The sequence below is a fragment of the Rattus norvegicus genome, chromosome 1, assembly GCF_021556685.1.
Source record: "Rattus norvegicus strain SHRSP/BbbUtx chromosome 1, alternate assembly SHRSP_T2T, whole genome shotgun sequence".
Classification (NCBI taxonomy): domain Eukaryota; kingdom Metazoa; phylum Chordata; class Mammalia; order Rodentia; family Muridae; genus Rattus; species Rattus norvegicus.
In genome coordinates, this window is record NC_141534.1 from 210814093 (window position 1) to 210832037 (window position 17945).

Here is a 17945-nt window from a genome sequence, read left to right on the forward strand (position 1 = left end):
AGACCTTCTCAGGATCTCCGTGGGACCTAAGACCTTCCCCTAAGGAGTTTCTTCCTTCTACAGAGTTTCTGAAATTCACGTTGGCACCTCAATTCTGACCAAGTATATTTCTGGACTTAAGGCTTTCCAAGGTTTTCAGGAAGGCTGTGTCTGAAAGACTTCCCTGTTATCTCAAAGGGGTTTAATGTCATCCCCAATACTCACTGGAGCCCAAAGACATCACTGCCACCAATTGTACTACTCATGGGTTTTGTATAAAAGGACTGCATACTACTACAACTCTCTATGTTCTCACCGGTTCTTTTCTTTTGCCTCTCTCTCTTTCTCTCTCTCCCTATCCCTCTCTCTTCCAAATTTGTCATTGTTTCTCTCTGTATCTCCCTAATTTTAATTTTCAACCTCTAAACCGTTCTCTAGGCTCAGCTTCCAAAATTTATTGTTATTTCTCTGTTCTTGGGTCTGATATATGAAGTTCGGAAGCTTTGTTCTAGCAACCTTTCTAGTTCCTGTGTCCATACTTCCCTTTCCTGTATGTTTTTGTTGTGTAAAACCTTTGCTTGTACTCTCCTTAATTACTTATACTGTTTTGTTTTTCCTGAGAGTCCTGTCTTCTCAGAAGACATAGTAAACAAAGATAGTTGAAATTGTAATAATGAAAATTGTGTTTTACATGTATTCCTTGGGAACTATTCAAAATGGCAGTTCAGGAAAACCAAGGATATCTATTTGGTTACTAAAATTCAGGTGAGTGTGTCTGGGTGTGTGTGTGTGTGTGTGTGTGCGTGTGCGTGTGTGTGTGTGTGTGTGTGTGTGTGTGTGTGTGTGTGTGTGTGTCTGTATTTTTTCTTACCTGTTTCAGAGTTCTAGTGCCTTTCTCTTACTCTCTCTCTTTTCCATTCAGAACACCGCAGTACTCTCCAAATCTTTTATATGGAGGCACGAGCTAATTGGAGAAGGACCCAAGCCTTCTGAGCCATGTCTGTTTATTTGAACAGCTGCTGGCTGCATATGCAGCAATCTGGGGCGGTGTGCAGTGCAAGCCGTCTGTACAGCAGGTCTGGCTGTTCTGTGTCCCGTTGAGACATGGGAGAGAAAGGAAAGCGAGCACAGGAAGGCTTGCTTTGGTGGAGACACCTGATCAGCTTCCTGTGCCCGTGAGAAGCCTTTGCAAAGTGGGCTACCATTTTTTCACCTCTTGATGCTAAGCTCTGATGTTTCACAGGAAGACCTACCCCAGCGTCCTTGTTCCTTTTAGGCTCAACGAACCCCAACTATGTTGTGACATTGGAACTGGGGCTAAATCTGAGCTCAGAGATGGGTTACTGTCATGGTCTGAATGGGGCATGGGAGGGAGGTTCTCAGTAGATCTATAGAAACTTGTAGACCCACTAGGTGTATCATTTTTCACCCCGAGGCAACTTTACAGCCCAGCCCTACTTGCCTATAGTGGGGAGGAGTGAATTTTCCCTCAAGTTGCTTGGGTTCTAATCCCCAGGTTTGGAGCCATTTTGTTGCTCTAATTTCAAAGCAAATGAGACCATATATAGAACATACAATCCAATGCAATCAGGTCAATCTCAGCTCCTCCTCTACAGGCCACTCTCCTTGCTCTTTTGCCCTTCTTTCTCTCCTAATGCTATCACTGTCAAACCTCCAGTCTCACCTTTCCCTTCTAGTCTCCAATCACATGCCCTAGATTTATTGACAGGTTAATATAGGAAGACGGTTCCCATGAGATCACCTGGGTACTTGGTGGTCTGCTGTCTGGGGGCAGAATTAGCATCATAATACAAAAAGCAGGACTGGATGGATAATTTAAATGGGAACACTACGTATGCTTTAAGACCTCCCTCCAAAGACGCAATGAAGCCTATGGCGCAAGACCCACAAGGGTTCCCAGGTTACCCCTGTGGCTTTCCAAGTCGTATCTGTGGCCTAATTCCTTGCACAGCATCTTGCTAGAGCCTATACGGGGTATCAAGTGGGCCAATATATTCCTCAATTTCTCATGGAATGTAGGGATGGGAATGAAGGCTTTCTTCATGTTCGAAATGCGACGTACAACATTCCAAAAGATCTCCATATGGTTAAGGCCTTCTTCAAAGTGTTATTGAGACCTCTGTTTTCCCTAGGTTCTTTGTGAAATAGAAAGGTTCTTAGAGACTCTCAGTGTGTCGTGAACTTCTGGCAAGATTACACTGGCATGTTAGGCCTTCCTGAGAAACACAAGGTCTCAGGCCTTGACAGGGTTCGATGTGTGTCCTACAATATTGCAAAGTTGAACCTAAGGTTTTGCCTAGATTCTCTGTCAGTCTAAGAAGGTCCCCAGGATCACACAGCATTTAAAGTCTTCTGCAATACCTCCCCGGGATAGAAGAGCTTTTGGCGTTCTTACTGCGACCCAAGGCTTTCAAAAGGTATTCACGTAAACCTAAGGCCTCACCAAATCCAAACTGTGGTTTTTCACTGGTTCTAACAGTCTTCCACATTCTCACTGAGGAAGAAATCATTCCCCTCCTTCTCACTCATGGCTATAGCTTACCAGAGATTTTCCTTCGGATCTAAAGTCTGTCTTAGGTTCTCATTAAGGCTTAAAGTCTTCCTTAGGACTTCCTTGGACTCGAATGTTTTCCTTGGTTCTCTCTTGGACTCAGTCCTGCTCCAGTTTCTCACTGGAACCTGTTCCATTTCTATGATGTTTCTAGGGTCCAAAGCTTTTCCCAGGTATTTTCAGAGGACTAGTACATTCTCTAAATTACCATTGAGGTGTCATGTTGTCAGGAGAATGTATCCGGTACCTTTTCTTCTGTCAGAGTCTCACTGATGTCCAATAATATGCCAGATTGAAACTAGGTTCTGAGCAGTCTCCTGTGTCTACCTGGAGCCTCATGCCATCCCAGGATCTCATGGACACCTAAGGCCTACCCAGTAATTCCCTGCCTGTTTTGATCTCGACGGTCGGTATGCACAGTTGCTAGAAGAAAAGATGTAGTTTCTTATGCTGAGTGTCTTCCCATAGGTATATGGCCAAGTCCCTAACTAAGGTCATAAATCTATCTTCCCAAGCGTCTCACCTGCCTGAAGAATCTTATCTGAATCTTGGCTCAATTCTTTCACGGAAGGAGGCAGTTGAATGGTTAAGATCGCAGGAAACCCTCCATCCGTAGGGAAGACCAACATAGTCCCTTTCAAAGTCTTCAGCAGTCCTGTAAGGGCAAAGTACTATGCATTACTTTTGTTCTCTGATTATATACTCTCAAGTGGGGAGGTGGCATTGTCACTTTGTTCTGTCACATGTCAGATTATCTCTAGTAATTGATATACCTGCAGTCTGATTATCAGGCACAGGCTGGGCACTGTGGGTTTCCAGAATTTAAGCTTTTTTATCTTATGACTCAAAGGCTTTTTCAAAAATTATGTTTGTCATACTGCGGAAGTTCTTGGATTCAGGTACAACCACCTGGGGGCTATAGATCGTAAGGAAAACTTGGAACTGCCATAGACTGAGCAGCCTTGAACAGGGAGGAATAGCATAGTGGTTAGGAACTTGTGGGAACCATGGGTGGAGAACCTCAGGAAGACCACTTGTCTTTTGCTAAGAGGACAAATACCTTCCTCCCTGCTCATGACACTCACTGGGGCTCATGGCCGTCATAAGATGCTAACTTGAATGTAAATATTTTGAGACTCTCACTGGACTTCCTTGCAGAATAATGTCTCTTGAGTACTCATCTGTTCCCAGAGGGTTTCCAAGTTTCTGAGAGTATGAGAAGGCCTTTACCTCTCACCATTCACTAAGACCTCTTTAGGGAGTCACAGGGATCCAGGGCCGTCCTCAGTACTCGGACCTCTATGGATTCCTTCCTAAGGTTCTACTTCAGTGCTCAGACCTTCTCAGGATCTCCGTGGGACCTAAGACCTTCCCCTAAGGAGTTTCTTCCTTCTACAGAGTTTCTGAAATTCACGTTGGCACCTCAATTCTGACCAAGTATATTTCTGGACTTAAGGCTTTCCAAGCTTTTCAGGAAGGCTGTGTCTGAAAGACTTCTCTGTTATCTCAAAGGGGTTTAATGTCATCCCCAATACTCACTGGAGCCCAAAGACATCACTGCCACCAATTGTACTACTCATGGGTTTTGTATAAAAGGACTGCATACTACTACAGCTCTCTATGTTCTCACCGGTTCTTTTCTTTTGCCTCTCTCTCTTTCTCTCTCTCCCTATCCCTCTCTCTTCCAAATTTGTCATTGTTTCTCTCTGTATCTCCCTAATTTTAATTTTCAACCTCTAAACCGTTCTCTAGGCTCAGCTTCCAAAATTTATTGTTATTTCTCTGTTCTTGGGTCTGATATATGAAGTTCGGAAGCTTTGTTCTAGCAACCTTTCTAGCTCCTGTGTCCATACTTCCCTTTCCTGTATGTTTTTGTTGTGTAAAACCTTTGCTTGTACTCTCCTTAATTACTTATACTGTTTTGTTTTTCCTGAGAGTCCTGTCTTCTCAGAAGACATAGTAAACAAAGATAGTTGAAAGTGTAATAATGAAAATTGTGTTTTACATGTATTCCTTGGGAACTATTCAAAATGGCAGTTCAGGAAAACCAAGGATATCTATTTGGTTACTAAAATTCAGGTGAGTGTGTCTGGGTGTGTGTGTGTGTGTGTGCGTGTGCGTGTGTGTGTCTGTATTTTTTCTTACCTGATTCAGAGTTCTAGTGCCTTTCTCTTATTCTCTCTCTTTTCCATTCAGAACACCGCAGTACTCTCCAAATCTTTTATATGCAGGCACGAGCTAATTGGAGAAGGACCCAAGCCTTCTGAGCCATCTCTGTTTGCACGGCTGCTGGCACTATGTGCTGCGATCTGGGGCTGTGTGCAGTGCAAGCCGTCTGTACAGCAGGTCTGGCTGTTCTGTGTCCTGTTGAGACATGGGAGAGAAAGGAAAGCGAGCACAGGAAGGCTTGCTTTGGTGGAGACACCTGATCAGCTTCCTGTGCCCGTGAGAAGCCTTTGCAAAGTGGGCTACCATTTTTTCACCTCTTGATGCTAAGCTCTGATGTTTCACAGGAAGACCTACCCCAGCGTCCTTGGTCCTTTTAGGCTCAACGAACCCCAACTATGTTGTGACATTGGTACTGGGGCTAAATCTGAGCTCAGAGATGGGTTACTGTCATGGTCTGAATGGGGCATGGGAGGGAGGTTCTCAGTAGATCTATAGAAACTTGTAGACCCACTAGGTGTATCATTTTTCACCCCGAGGCAACTTTACAGCCCAGCCCTACTTGCCTATAGTGGGGAGGAGTGAATTTTCCCTCAAGTTGCTTGGGTTCTAATCCCCAGGTTTGGAGCCATTTTGTTGCTCTAATTTCCAAAGCAAATGAGACCATATATAGAACATACAATCCAATGCAATCAGGTCAATCTCAGCTCCTCCTCTACAGGCCACTCTCCTTGCTCTTTTGCCCTTCTCTCTCTCCTAATGCTATCACTGTCAAACCTCCAGTCTCACCTTTCCCTTCTAGTCTCCAATCACATGCCCTAGATTTATTGACAGGTTAATATAGGAAGACGGTTCCCATGAGATCACCTGGGTACTTGGTGGTCTGCTGTCTGGGGGCAGAATTAGCATCACAATACAAAAAGCAGGACTGGATGGATAATTTAAATGGGAACACTACGTATGCTTTAAGACCTCCCTCCAAAGACGCAATGAAGCCTATGGCGCAAGACCCACAAGGGTTCCCAGGTTACCCCTGTGGCTTTCCAAGTCGTATCTGTGGCCTAATTCCTTGCACAGCATCTTGCTAGAGCCTATACGGGGTATCAAGTGGGCCAATATATTCCTCAATTTCTCATGGAATGTAGGGATGGGAATGAAGGCTTTCTTCATGTTCGAAATGCGACGTACAACATTCCAAAAGATCTCCATATGGTTAAGGCCTTCTTCAAAGTGTTATTGTGACCTCTGTTTTCCCTAGGTTCTTTGTGAAATAGAAAGGATCTTAGAGACATGCAGTGTGTCGTGAACTTCTGGCAAGATTACACTGGCATGTTAGACCTTCCTGAGAAACACAAGGTCTCAGGCCTTGACAGGGTTCGATGTGTGTCCTACAATATTGCAAAGTTGAACCTAAGGTTTTGCCTAGATTCTCTGTCAGTCTAAGAAGGTCCCCAGGATCACACAGCATTTAAAGTCTTCTGCAATACCTCCCCGGGATAGAAGGGCTTTTGGCGTTCTTACTGCGACCCAAGGCTTTCAAAAGGTATTCACGTAAACCTAAGGCCTCACCAAATCCAAACTGTGGTTTTTCACTGGTTCTAACAGTCTTCCACATTCTCACTGAGGAAGAAATCATTCCCCCCCTTCTCACTCATGGCTATAGCTTACCAGAGATTTTCCTTCGGATCTAAAGTCTGTCTTAGATTCTCATTAAGGCTTAAAGTCTTCCTTAGGACCTCCTTGGACTCGAATGTTTTCCTTGGTTCTCTCTTGGACTCAATCCTGCTCCAGTTTCTCACTGGAACCTGTTCCATTTCTATGATGTTTCTAGGGTCCAAAGCTTTTCCCAGGTATTTTCAGAGGACTAGTACATTCTCTAAATTACCATTGAGGTGTCATGTTGTCAGGAGAATGTATCCGGTACCTTTTCTTCTGTCAGAGTCTCACTGATGTCCAATAATATGCCAGATTGAAACTAGGTTCTGAGCAGTCTCCTGTGTCTACCTGGAGCCTCATGCCATCCCAGGATCTCATGGACACCTAAGGCCTACCCAGTAATTCCCTGCCTGTTTTGATCTCGACGGTCGGTATGCACAGTTGCTAGAAGAAAAGATGTAGTTTCTTATGCTGAGTGTCTTCCCATAGGTATATGGCCAAGTCCCTAACTAAGGTCATAAATCTATCTTCCCAAGCTTCTCACCTGCCTGAAGAATGTTATCTGAATCTTGGCTCAATTCTTTCACGGAAGGAGGCAGTTGAATGGTTAAGATCGCAGGAAACCCTCCATCCGTAGGGAAGACCAACATAGTCCCTTTCAAAGTCTTCAGCAGTCCTGTAAGGGCAAAGTACTATGCATTACTTTTGTTCTCTGATTATATACTCTCAAGTGGGGAGGTGGCATTGTCACTTTGTTCTGTCACATGTCAGATTATCTCTAGTAATTGATATACCTGCAGTCTGATTATCAGGCACAGGCTGGGCACTGTGGGTTTCCAGAATTTAAGCTTTTTTATCTTATGACTCAAAGGCTTTTTCAAAAATTATGTTTGTCATACTGCGGAAGTTCTTGGATTCAGGTACAACCACCTGGGGGCTATAGATCGTAAGGAAAACTTGGAACTGCCATAGACTGAGCAGCCTTGAACAGGGAGGAATAGCATAGTGGTTAGGAACTTGTGGGAACCATGGGTGGAGAACCTCAGGATGACCACTTGTCCCTTTTGCTAAGAGGACAAATACCTTCCTCCCTGCTCATGACACTCACTGGGGCTCATGGCCGTCATAAGATGCTAACTTGAACGTAAATATTTTGAGACTCTCACTGGACTTCCTTGCAGAATAATGTCTCTTGAGTACTCATCTGTTCCCAGAGGGTTTCCAAGTTTCTGAGAGTATGAGAAGGCCTTTACCTCTCACCATTCACTAAGACCTCTTTAGGGAGTCACAGGGATCCAGGGCCGTCCTCAGTACTCGGACCTCTATGGATTCCTTCCTAAGGTTCTACTTCAGTGCTCAGACCTTCTCAGGATCTCCGTGGGACCTAAGACCTTCCCCTAAGGAGTTTCTTCCTTCTACAGAGTTTCTGAAATTCACGTTGGCACCTCAATTCTGACCAAGTATATTGCTGGACTTAAGGCTTTCCAAGGTTTTCAGGAAGGCTGTGTCCGAAAGACTTCCCTGTTATCTCAAAGGGGTTTAATGTCATCCCCAATACTCACTGGAGCCCAAAGCCATCACTGCCACCAATTGTACTAGTTATGGGTTTTGTATAAAAGGACTGCATACTACTACAGCTCTCTATGTTCTCACCAGTTCTTTTCTTTTGCCTCTCTCTCTTTCTCTCTCTCCCTATCCCTCTCTCTTCCAAATTTGTCATTGTTTCTCTCTGTATCTCCCTAATTTTAATTTTCAACCTCTAAACCGTTCTCTAGGCTCAGCTTCCAAAATTTATTGTTATTTCTCTGTTCTTGGGTCTGATATATGAAGTTCGGAAGCTTTGTTCTAGCAACCTTTCTAGCTCCTGTGTCTATACTTCCCTTTCCTGTATGTTTTTGTTGTGTAAAACCTTTGCTTGTACTCTCCTTAATTACTTATACTGTTTTGTTTTTCCTGAGAGTCCTGTCTTCTCAGAAGTCATAGTAAACAAAGATAGTTGAAATTGTAATAATGAAAATTGTGTTTTACATGTATTCCTTGGGAACTATTCAAAATGGCAGTTCAGGAAAACCAAGGATATCTATTTGGTTACTAAAATTCAGGTGAGTGTGTCTGGGTGTGTGTGTGTGTGTGCGTGTGCGTGTGTGTGTCTGTATTTTTTCTTACCTGATTCAGAGTTCTAGTGCCTTTCTCTTATTCTCTCTCTTTTCCATTCAGAACACCGCAGTACTCTCCAAATCTTTTATATGCAGGCACGAGCTAATTGGAGAAGGACCCAAGCCTTCTGAGCCATCTCTGTTTGCACGGCTGCTGGCACTATGTGCTGCGATCTGGGGCTGTCTGCAGTGCAAGCCGTCTGCAGGTCTGGCTGTTCTGTGTCCTGTTGAGACATGGGAGAGAAAGGAAAGCGAGCACAGGAAGGCTTGCTTTGGTGGAGACACCTGATCAGCTTCCTGTGCCCGTGAGAAGCCTTTGCAAAGTGGGCTACCATTTTTTCACCTCTTGATGCTAAGCTCTGATGTTTCACAGGAAGACCTACCCCAGCGTCCTTGTTCCTTTTAGGCTCAACGAACCCCAACTATGTTGTGACATTGGTACTGGGGCTAAATCTGAGCTCAGAGATGGGTTACTGTCATGGTCTGAATGGGGCATGGGAGGGAGGTTCTCAGTAGATGTATAGAAACTTGTAGACCCACTAGGTGTATCATTTTTCACCCCGAGGCAACTTTACAGCCCAGCCCTACTTGCCTATAGTGGGGAGGAGTGAATTTTCCCTCAAGTTGCTTGGGTTCTAATCCCCAGGTTTGGAGCCATTTTGTTGCTCTAATTTCAAAGCAAATGAGACCATATATAGAACATACAATCCAATGCAATCAGGTCAATCTCAGCTCCTCCTCTACAGGCCACTCTCCTTGCTCTTTTGCCCTTCTTTCTCTCCTAATGCTATCACTGTCAAACCTCCAGTCTCACCTTTCCCTTCTAGTCTCCAATCACATGCCCTAGATTTATTGACAGGTTAATATAGGAAGACGGTTCCCATGAGATCACCTGGGTACTTGGTGGTCTGCTGTCTGGGGGCAGAATTAGCATCACAATACAAAAAGCAGGACTGGATGGATAATTTAAATGGGAACACTACGTATGCTTTAAGACCTCCCTCCAAAGACGCAATGAAGCCTATGGCGCAAGGCCCACAAGGGTTCCCAGGTTACCCCTGTGGCTTTCCAAGTCGTATCTGTGGCCTAATTCCTTGCACAGCATCTTGCTAGAGCCTATACGGGGTATCAAGTGGGCCAATATATTCCTCAATTTCTCATGGAATGTAGGGATGGGAATGAAGGCTTTCTTCATGTTCGAAATGCGACGTACAACATTCCAAAAGATCTCCATATGGTTAAGGCCTTCTTCAAAGTGTTATTGAGACCTCTGTTTTCCCTAGGTTCTTTGTGAAATAGAAAGGATCTTAGAGACATGTAGTGTGTCGTGAACTTCTGGCAAGATTACACTGGCATGTTAGACCTTCCTGAGAAACACAAGGTCTCAGGCCTTGACAGGGTTCGATGTGTGTCCTACAATATTGCAAAGTTGAACCTAAGGTTTTGCCTAGATTCTCTGTCAGTCTAAGAAGGTCCCCAGGATCACACAGCATTTAAAGTCTTCTGCAATACCTCCCCGGGATAGAAGGGCTTTTGGCGTTCTTACTGCGACCCAAGGCTTTCAAAAGGTATTCACGTAAACCTAAGGCCTCACCAAATCCAAACTGTGGTTTTTCACTGGTTCTAACAGTCTTCCACATTCTCACTGAGGAAGAAATCATTCCCCTCCTTCTCACTCATGGCTATAGATTACCAGAGATTTTCCTTCGGATCTAAAGTCTGTCTTAGGTTCTCATTAAGGCTTAAAGTCTTCCTTAGGACCTCCTTGGACTCGAATGTTTTCCTTGGTTCTCTCTTGGACTCAATCCTGCTCCAGTTTCTCACTGGAACCTGTTCCATTTCTATGATGTTTCTAGGGTCCAAAGCTTTTCCCAGGTATTTTCAGAGGACTAGTACATTCTCTAAATTACCATTGAGGTGTCATGTTGTCAGGAGAATGTATCCGGTACCTTTTCTTCTGTCAGAGTCTCACTGATGTCTAATAATATCCCAGATTGAAACTAGGTTCTGAGCAGTCTCCTGTGTCTACCTGGAGCCTCATGCCATCCCAGGATCTCATGGACACCTAAGGCCTACCCAGTAATTCCCTGCCTGTTTTGATCTCGACGGTCGGTATGCACAGTTGCTAGAAGAAAAGATGTAGTTTCTTATGCTGAGTGTCTTCCCATAGGTATATGGCCAAGTCCCTAACTAAGGTCATAAATCTATCTTCCAAAGCGTCTCACCTGCCTGAAGAATCTTATGTGAATCTTGGCTCAATTCTTTCAGGGAAGGAGGCAGTTGAATGGTTAAGATCGCAGGAAACCCTCCATCCGTAGGGAAGACCAACATAGTGCCTTTCAAAGTCTTCAGCAGTCCTGTAAGGGTAAGGTACTATGCATTACCTTTGTTCTCTGATTATATACTCTCAATGGGCAGGTGGCATTGTCACTTTGTTCTGTCACATGTCAGATTATCTCTAGTAATTGATATACCTGCAGTCTGATTATCAGGCACAGGATGGGCACTGCAGGTTTCCAGACATAAGCTTTTTTTTCTTATGACTCAAAGGCTTTTTCAAAAATTATGTTTGTCATACTGCGGAAGTCTTGGATTCAGGTACAACCACCTGGGGGCTATAGATCGTAAGGAAAACTTGGAACTGCCATAGACTGAGCAGCCTTGAACAGGGAGGAATAGCATGGTGGTTAGGAACTTGTGGGAACCATGGGTGGAGAACCTCAGGATGACCACTTGTCCCTTTTGCTAAGAGGACAAATACCTTCATCCCTGCTCATGACACTCACTGGGGCTCATGGCTGTCATAAGATGCTAACTTGAATGTAAATATTTTGAGATTCTCACTGGACTTCCTTGCAGAATAATGTCTCTTGAGTACTCATCTGTTCCCAGAGGGTTTCCAAGTTTCTGAGAGTATGAGAAGGCCTTTACCTCTCACCATTCACTAAGACCTCTTTAGGTAGTCACAGGGATGCAGGGCTGTCCTCAGTACTCGGACCTCTATGGATTCCTTCCTAAGGATCTACTTCAGTGCTCAGACCTTGTCAGGATCTCCGTGGGACCTAAGACCTTCCCCTAAGGAGTTTCTTCCTTCTACAGAGTTTCTGAAATTCACGTTGGCACCTCAATTCTGACCAAGTATATTGCTGGACAGAAGGCCTTTCAAGGTTTTCAGGAAGGCTGTGTCTGAAAACCTTCCCTGTTATCTCAAAGGGGTCTAATGTCATCCCCAATACTCACTGGAGCCCAAAGTCATCACTGCCACCAATTGTACCAGTTATGGATTTTGTATAAAAGGACTGCCTACCACTACAGCTCTCTATGTTCTCACCTCTTCTTTTCTTTGCATTTCTCTGTCTCTCTCTGTCTCTCTGTCTCTCTTTCTCTCTCTTTTAATCTCTCTCTCTTCTAAATTTGTCTTTTTTTCTCTCTGAATCTCCCTAATATTGATTTTCAACCTCTAATCCGTTCTCTAGGCTCAGCTTCTAAAGTTTGTTGCTATTTCTCTTCTTGGGTCTGATATATGAAGTTCGGTACTTTGTTCTAGCAACCTTTCCAGGTCCTGTATCCAGACTTCACTTTCCTGTATTTTTTTTGTTGTGTAAAATCTTATCCTGTACTCTCCTCAATTACTTATACTTTTTTGTTTTTACTGAGAGTCCTGTGTTCTGAGAACACATAGTACATAAAAATAATTGAAATTGTAATAATGAAAATTGTCTTTTACATCTATTCCTTAGGAACTATCCAAATTGGCAGTTCAGGAAAACCAAGGTTATCTATTTGGTTATAATAATTCAGGTGTGTGTGTATGTGTGTGTGTGTGTGTGTGTGTGTGTGTGTGTGTGTGCGTGCGTGTGTGTCTGTATATTTTCTTACCTGATTCAGTGTTCTAGTGCCTTTCTCTCACTCTCTCTCTTGTTCCTTCAAAACACCGCACTACTCTCCAAATATTTATATGCAGGCACGAGCTAATTGGAGAAGGACCCAAGCCTTCTGAGCCATCTCTGTTTGCACGGCTGCTGGCACTATGTGCTGCGATCTGGGGCTGTCTGCAGTGCAAGCCGTCTGTACAGCAGGTCTGGCTGTTCTGTGTCCTGTTGAGACATGGGAGAGAAAGGAAAGCGAGCACAGGAAGGCTTGCTTTGGTGGAGACACCTGATCAGCTTCCTGTGCCCGTGAGAAGCCTTTGCAAAGTGGGCTACCATTTTTTCACCTCTTGATGCTAAGCTCTGATGTTTCACAGGAAGACCTGCCCCAGCGTCCTTGGTCCATTTAGGCTCAACGAACCCCAACTATGTTGTGACATTGGTACTGGGGTAAGTCTGAACTCAGAGATGGGTTACTGTCATGGTCTAAATGGGGCTTAGGGAGGGAGATTCTCAGTAGATGTATAGAACCTTGTAGACCCACTAGGTGTTTCATTTTCACCCCAAGGCAACTTTACAGCCCAGCCCTACTTGCCTATAGTGGGGAGGAGTGAATTTTCCCTCAAGTTGCTTGGGTTCTAATCCCCAGGTTTGGAGCCAATTTGTTGCTCTAATTTCCAAAGCCAATGAGACCATATATAGAACATAGAATCCAATGCAATCAGGTCGATCTCAGCTCCTCCTCTACAGGCCGCTCTCCTTGATTTTTTGCCCTTCCCTCTCTCCAGCTGCTACCACCGTCAAACCTCCAGTCTCACCTTTCCCTTCTAGTCTCCGATCAGAAGCTCTAGATTTATTGACAGGTTAATATAGGAAGACGGTTCCCATGAAATCACCTGGGTATTTTGTGGTCTGCTGTCTGGGGGCAGAATTAGCATCACAATACAAAAAGCAGGACTGGATAATTTAAATGGGAACACTACCTATGCTTTAAGACCTCCCTCCAAAGACACAATGAAGCCTATGGTCCAAGGCCCACAAGAATTCCCAGGTTACCCCTGTGGCCTACAGCTTTCCAAAGTCGTATCTGTGGCCTAATTCCTTGCACAGCATCTTGCTAGAGCCTATGCACAGGGTATCAAGTGGGCCGATATATTTCTTAACTTCTATTGCAGTCTAGGAACCCATCCGAGATTTTCACAGGGAATGAAGGCTTTCTTCATGTTCGAAATACGACGTCCAACATTCCAAAAGATCTCCATGTGGCTAAAGGCCTTCTTCAAAGTGTTATTGAGACCTCCTGTCTTCCCTAGTTTCTTTGTGAAACAGAAAGGATCTTAGAGATTCTCGGTGTGTCGTCAACTTCTGGAAAGATTACACTGGTATGTTAGGCCTTCCTGAGAAACACAAGATCTCAGGCCTTGACAGGGTTCGATCTGTGTCCTACAATATTGCAAAGTTGAACCTAAGGTTTTGCCTAGATTCTCTGTCAGGTCTAAGAATGTCCCCAGGATCACACAGCGTTTAAAGTCTTCTCCAATACATCCCTGGCATAGAAGAGCTTTTGGTGTTCTTACTGCAACCCAAGGCTTTCAAAAGGTATTCACAGAAACCTAAGGCCTCACCAAATCCAAACTGTGTTTTTTCACTGGTTCTAACAGTCTTCCACATTCTCACTGAGGAAGAAATCATTCCCCTCCTTCTCACTCATGGCTATGGCTTCACAGAGATTTTCCTTCGGATCTAAAGTCTGTCTTAGATTCTCATTAAGGCTTAAAGTCTTCCTTAGGACCTCCTTGGACTTGAATGTTTTCCTTGGTTCTCTCTTGGACTCAATCCTGCTCCAGGGTCTCACTGGAACCTGTTCCATTTCTATGATGTTTCCAGGGTCCAAAGTTTTTCCCCGGTATTTTTAGGGGACTATTACCTTCTCTAAATTATCATTGAGGTGTCATGCTGTCAGGAGGATTTAACTGGTACCTTTTCTTCTGTCAGAGTCTCACTGATGTCTAATAATATCCCAGGTTGAAACTAGGTTCTGAGCAGTCTCCTGTGTCTACCTGGAGCCTCATGCCATCCCAGGATCTCATGGACACCTAAGGCCTACCCAGTAATTCCCTGCCTGTTTTGATCTCGACGGTCGGTATGCACAGTTGCTAGAAGAAAAGATGTAGTTTCTTATGCTGAGTGTCTTCCCATAGGTGTTCGGCCAAGTTCCTAACTAAGGTCAAAAATCTACCTTCCCAAGCATCTCACCTGCCTGAAGAATCTTATCTGAATCTTGGCTCAATTATTTCATGGAAGGAGGCAGTTGAATGGTTAAGATCGCAGGAAACCCTCCATCCGTAGGGAAGACCAACATAGTCCCTTTCAGAGTCTTCAGCAGTCCTGTAAGTGCAAAGTACTATGAATTACTTTTGTTCTCTGATTATGTACTCTCAAGTGGGGAGGTGGCATTGTTACTTTCTTATGACACATGTCTGATTATCTCTAGTCATTGATATACCTGCAGTCTGATTATCAGGCACAGGCTGGGCACTGTGTGTTTACAGACTTAAGCTTTTCTTTTCATATAACTCAAATGCTTTTTTTTTAAAATTATGTTCATCGGGGTTGGGGATTTAGCTCAGTGGTAGAGCGCTTACCTAGGAAACACAAGGCCCTGGGTTCGGTCCCCAGCTCCGAAAAAAAAGAACCAAAAAAAAAAAAAATTATGTTCATCATACTGAGGAAGTTCTTGGATTCAGGTACAACCACCTGGGGGCTATAGATCGTAAGGAAAACTTGGAACTGCCATAGACTGAGCAGCCTTGAACAGGGAGGAATAGCATAGTGGTTAGGAACTTGTGGGAACCATGGGTGGAGAACCTCAGGATGACCACTTGTCCCTTTTGCTAAGAGGACAAATACCTTCCTCCCTGCTCATGACACTCACTGGGGCTCATGGCCGTCATAAGATGCTAACTTGAATGTAAATATTTTGAGATTCTCACTGGACTTCCTTGCAGATTAATGTCTCTTGAGTACTCATCTGTTCCCAGAGGGTGTCCCAGTTTCTGAGAGTATGAGAAGGCCTTTACCTCTCACCATTCACTAAGACCTCTTTAGGGAGTCACAGGGATCCAGGGCCGTCCTCAGTACTCGGACCTCTATGGATTCCTTCCTAAGGTTCTTCCTAAGGATCTCCATGGGACCTAAGACCTTCCCCTGCATTTTTCTAGAGCGAGGTGTTTCTCAAGTTCAATTTGGCATCCCAAATTTTACCTATTTTATTCCTGGAAACAATCCTTACCCGGTTTTCCTGAAGGCTTTATTTTAAAGCCTTCCCTCTTATCTCACAGGGGTCTAATATCATCCCTCATACTTCTGGTGTCCAAAGCGTTACTTAGTTACTCACTGGGATAAGGCCTCCAGAATATCCTAGCATTCTAAAGACATTACCAGGTTCTATGATCTAAGGCTGTTTCTAGAGTTAAGATAACAAGTGGTTCCACCACATCATTCCCAGGACGTAGCAAATGCTTACATCATAAACTGCGACTTCCACCAAGTGTAACCGTTATGGGCTTTGTATAAAAGGACTGCCTACCACTAACTACAGCTCTCTGCCTCTCTTCTCATGTGTCTTTTTCTTTTCTCTCTGTTTCTCACTGTTTCTCTCTCTCTCCCTCGTCCCCCTCCTTCCCCTCGTTCTAAAGTTCTTCCTTGCTCTCCATTCCTCGTAGGTCTCACTCTCTTACATCACGTCCTTCATTTGGCCTCCTCCTTCTGTGTCCTGGTGACTGTTCTCTCATCTGACTATCTTACCTCATGTCCATTCCTCTGCTTCTCCTCATTCTCTATGTTCTTACTTCTATTTCTCAGTGCTCTCCTGCCTCACTCCTCTCCCTCTAACACATCCCCTCGTCTTCAGTCCGCATTGTCTCCAAGTAAGCCCCTTTATGCAAGATCTTTTGTAAGGAATGAATAAAGGTGTGATCCTGACAGGTAGCCTTTACTGATTAAGGTCTCATTCAAATGAATACTGTGAACTCAGGTCAATCCCAATAGTGTTAAGGCCTAAGACCTTTTCCAACTTTAAAATGAGTCTCAGTTTTCCCAGATATGTACTAGTGTCTTAGGCCTTCATTGAGCTCTTCCTGGGACCTAAGACCTCACAAATTTGTCACTCATCTTACAGCCTGTCCAGGGTTTTCACTGAGCCTAAGGGTAAACTGAAGGATTGTTTGAAGACTAAAAATGTTGCTATGTTTTTACAGCATCTATAAGGCAATTACCATATTATATATTCTGAAATTTTTCCTTTTCTCTTTCTAGCCTAAAACGTTAGGCAGGTCCTTGCACTTGGGCAAGATCACTCCTCACGGTTCTCATTGGTCCTTAAGAACTTTGACAAACTTTTTTTGAGGCCTTCCCTGTTCTCCAAATTTTTACTGTGGCCTGTAATATTCTACAGTCACTAAAGTTTACAGTTGTCTCCAGGTTCTACCTGGGTGTAGGATACTTGATTATGTTACATAGACAATCTAATTGTCAGCAAATTATAAAAGCTAAAACTGATACTGCATATTCTCGAATGCAGGTTAGGTGTTCCCCTATAGCCTGTGTTAATTAGAATGCTTGAAAATGGAATGTTCCCACCTATTTTAAGGCAAATTGCTTGGAAGAGGTCTTCTTTCCCTCTTTTGTGGCCAGAGGCAAAGTCAGCAGAATGGTATGACTGGCTTGGCTTGGAGTCCCTCTAATCATTATAGTGACATTGTTCACCTAGCAGATGTTGTGGAAGAAGACCTGGAGATTCTCTCTATAGCAACTGGACTTTGATAGATCGCTCTATGTCACTCTGTATCTCTCTGAGTCTTAACCTGTCTCTGTCTTTATGTTTCTTTCCTCTTCTGTTTTTGTCTCTTTTTCTCTCTGGCTTTAAAGAGTCTTTACAGAAGGAGCTCCAGGTAAGCAATAGAATGTTGGCTTACATCTGTCAAGATGTTCGTTAGTAAGGGTTCTTAAATGTGTTAACCTTCCTTCTAGCCAACCATCCACCGGAGGTATTAAAAAAGGAATGGTTAAGGGGGAAGGACATGGGGAGAAGTGGACCTGTTTACGAGTAGCATTTTGGGGCGATTCCAATCTTTGTTGTGGGGATACCAGCAGTTCAACCTACTAGCTCACCAGGAAACATCAAGCTGCAGTTTCTGTCCAGTCCATCCATCTGGCAGACACCACCCATGAATCAGCAAAGGGAGCTCCTTCCTGTACAAACAGAGTGGGTCCTCTGGATCCGAGAGAGTTCTTGAAAGTCACAAGAAGCTGTGGGAATATCACAAGAAGTTCTTGGCTGAGTTACTCTCTATGAAGTTACAAGAAAATATCACCAACTCTATATGAGGGAAACTAATACCTGATCACCATCAGTGAAGACTAGTGAGCTGGAGGAAGGAAAACCAATGTCAGAGTCTCCTCCAAATGTCTGTGGGCTCATGTCTATACTCTTTGTAAATGTCACGGCTCCTCACCTGTGTCTGCTTCAACACAATATTATTTCAC

The 17945-nt window shown here is 44.0% G+C and overlaps 2 long non-coding RNA genes across 3 annotated transcripts in view; both read right to left on the bottom strand.

Moving 5' to 3' along the window:
• The window catches only part of LOC147997012 (uncharacterized), a 59744-nt gene extending 58671 nt beyond the window's left edge, over positions 1 to 1073 (bottom strand). The window contains exon 1 of the long non-coding RNA XR_015652736.1: positions 851 to 1073. This is a non-coding gene — a long non-coding RNA (uncharacterized LOC147997012). The remainder of the gene's footprint in view (positions 1 to 850) is intronic.
• A 2000-nt stretch (positions 1074 to 3073) lies between these two features.
• Positions 3074 to 17945, bottom strand: part of LOC147997012 (uncharacterized) — a 56511-nt gene continuing 41639 nt past the window's right edge. For both annotated transcript variants that reach the window (XR_015652738.1, XR_015652737.1), the window contains exons 5-12: positions 17571 to 17708; positions 14655 to 14786; positions 12409 to 12626; positions 10755 to 10886; positions 8540 to 8753; positions 6918 to 7049; positions 4697 to 4915; positions 3074 to 3206 (exon numbers count right to left, since the gene is read on the bottom strand). This is a non-coding gene — a long non-coding RNA (uncharacterized LOC147997012). The remainder of the gene's footprint in view (positions 3207 to 4696; positions 4916 to 6917; positions 7050 to 8539; positions 8754 to 10754; positions 10887 to 12408; positions 12627 to 14654; positions 14787 to 17570; positions 17709 to 17945) is intronic.